The following is a 3,131-nucleotide window of genomic DNA, read 5'->3' as shown; positions in this document are numbered from 1 at the left end:
GCCCAGGATCGAACATTGTTTCGTTCTGCTGTGCATGGAGTCGCTATGAGTCGGTTCCGACTCGATGGCACCTGACAACAACAACAACATACTTAACATCATATTTTGGCTCTCATGGACTTTTTTTCATTTTCTTTAGCTTTACCCTGCATTTGCATATAAGCAATTGTTGATATGTTTCATAATCTGCCTCTGGCGTGGTTTTAGTTGATGAGATGGAACTTTTTCACTGTCTCTTACCAGAGATGTAATCACTTTGGTTTCTGTGTATTCCATCTGTTGAGGTCCACGTGTACAGTCATCTTTTATGTTATTTTAAAAAGGTATGTGCAATGAAGAAGTCATTGATCTTGCAAAATTCTATGATGTCATCTCCAGCATCGTGTCTATCACTAAGGATATATTTTCAACTACTGATCATTGTTTCCAACTTTTGTATCCCAATCATCAGTAATTATCAATACATCTTGACTGTATGTTTGGATCAATATGACACTGAAGTAATTGGTAGAATTCTTCAATTTCATCATCACTGGATTCAGTGTCTGGTGCATAAATTTGAATATTAGTGGTAGTAACTAGTCTTCCTTGTAGGTGTATAGATATTATTGTATCAATGACAGCATTGCACTTCATGACTGATATTCATATGTTCTTTTGGATAAAGAATGTGATGCCATTCTGCTTCAATTTGTCATTTCTGGCATAGTAAAACATGTAATTGTCAGATTCAAAATGGCCAAGAGTAATCCATTTTAGTTCACTAATGCCTAGGATATTGATATTTATATGTTCCATTACATTTTTGATAATTTCTAATTTTCCTAGATTCATACTTTATACATTCCATGTTTTAATTATTAATGGATTTTTATAGCTGTTTCTCTTCATATTGAGTTGTGGCCCATCAGCAAATGAAAGTCCTGAGGGCTTTACTCCATGCACATCATTATGGTCAACTCTACTTTGAGGAGGGAGCTCTTCCCAGTCATACCTGAGGGGCTCATTTTCCAGAACTATATTTGACAGCTTTCGGGTGCTCTTCATCATATTTTAGTATTCAATAATCTGGTGTTAACAGTGTTCCACTACTATTCATAAGGGTTTCAGTGACTAATATAGAGTACATGACAGAATTTGGCAAAACCAACTTGGTAGTAGCTAAGAACAACATATATATATGAAGGAGCTTCCAAAAATGTGTGTAAAACTAGAAATAAAAGATAACGTGGAATGAGGGATATAGTTCCTAGCGTCAGATTGATCTTGGCTGAAAGCAGAGAATACTAGAATGATGTTTATCTGTTCTTTATTGACTATGCAAAGTCTTTTGACTATGTGGATCATGAAAAGGTATGGGCAAACTGCAGAGACTGGGTATCCTGGAACATTTAATTGTGCACATGAGAAACCTGTACATAGACCTAGAGGCAGTTGTTCAAACAGAGCAAAGGAACATTGAATGGTTTAAAATTAGGAAAGGTGTGCACCTGTGTTGTATTCTCTCACCAAATTTATTCAATCTGTATGCTGAGCACATAATCCAAGAAGGTGGATTATAGGAAGAAAAACATAGCATCAGGATTTGAGGAAGATTTATTAACTACTGGAAATATGCATATGATACAACCTTGCTTTCTGAAAGTGAAGAGGATTTAAATTATTTATTGATGAAGATCAAAGATCACAGCCTTCAGTATTGGTTATATCTCAATGTAAAGAAAACAAAAATACCTCATCAATGGACCAATGAATTACATCATTGTGATGAATGGAGAAAGATGAAAGTTTTCAAAAACTTCATTTTGCTTGATCAACCATCAACACTCATGGAAGCGGCCATCCAGAAATCAAATAGTGTATTGCCTTAGTCAAATCTGCTGCACAAGACCTCTTTAAAGTGTTCAAGAGCAAATATGTCAATCTGAGGACTAAGGTGTGCCTGATACAAGCCATGGCATTTTCTGGAACCTCATATGCATGTGAAAGTTGGACAGTGAGTAAGGAAGACCATAGAAGAATTGATAAGTCTGAGTTATGGTATTGGAGAAGAATATTAAAAGTACCATGGACTGCCAAAAGAACAAACCAATCTGTGTTGGAAGAATTGCAGCCAGAATGCTCCTTGGATGCCAGGATGGCGAGACTTCACATTTCATACTTTTGACATATTATCAGGAGGGACCAATCCCTGGAGAAGAATTTCATGTTTGGTAAAGTGGAAGGTCAGAGTAAAGAGGAAGAACCTCAACGAGATGGATCAGTGCAGTGGCAACGACAATTGGCTCAGATTTAGCAATGATTGTGAAGTGGGTTTGGGACAAGGTACTGTTTTATTTTGTTGTGCATAGGGTCCATATGAGTTGGTGCCAACTCGATGGCACCTAGCAAACACAACAACAATATCAAGCTATCACCAATAAGCATTAAATTGCATTGGTTATTTTTATTTTCTAACTCAATCATTCTTTCTACATTTATTAGTTGGCATTCTACTATAAGAAAGAGCATTATCTCTTTACGTTACTTACTGATAAATCTATTTATATTACTCTGAGTGTGTAGATTTTTATTTTACCCAAAATGCAATAATCTGCTATTCTTCTTCTTCAAACAATGACCAAGCTTGCCAAGAAATACATGACTTACACACAGGTATTGAGCATAATAATGTTTTACTCACATAGAAAAGAGAGAGAGCAAAGTCAGCTTCAATAGTGTAATAGGCACCAATCCTCCATGGTCAGTGGTTCACTCCTCGTGTCTGACTCAGAGCTGTTGTTTTACACCCATCCTTCTCAACTTGTAATTGAAAGTCTTCATTCTCTCTCTGTCCAGAACATATCTATTATTGTGGTAAGCCAAGTGTTGTATGATGCTCCATGATTGAGTACAACAAAGAGGTACTCATTAGGTCCAATGCAGAAGGAGTCTTTCTGGTAAAAAAGAAGAAACTAAGAGAGTAGGAAACTTAGTTCTCAGACCCCATTATTAGAGAATGTCTCAGACTCCATTACTAGAGAATGTCTCAGACCTGTGGCCTTTGTGACAAGCACATGACTGCAGCAAACCATGTATTAACAATTATTTATTTTGAATTTCAAGTTTTGTTCCAAATTAGGTTAGTATGA

Source organism: Chrysochloris asiatica, unplaced genomic scaffold, assembly GCF_000296735.1.
Source record: "Chrysochloris asiatica unplaced genomic scaffold, ChrAsi1.0 scaffold00051, whole genome shotgun sequence".
NCBI classification, from domain to species: Eukaryota; Metazoa; Chordata; class Mammalia; order Afrosoricida; family Chrysochloridae; genus Chrysochloris; species Chrysochloris asiatica.
The sequence above is the reverse complement of the archived record's forward strand: the minus strand, read 5'-3'. Positions refer to the sequence as shown.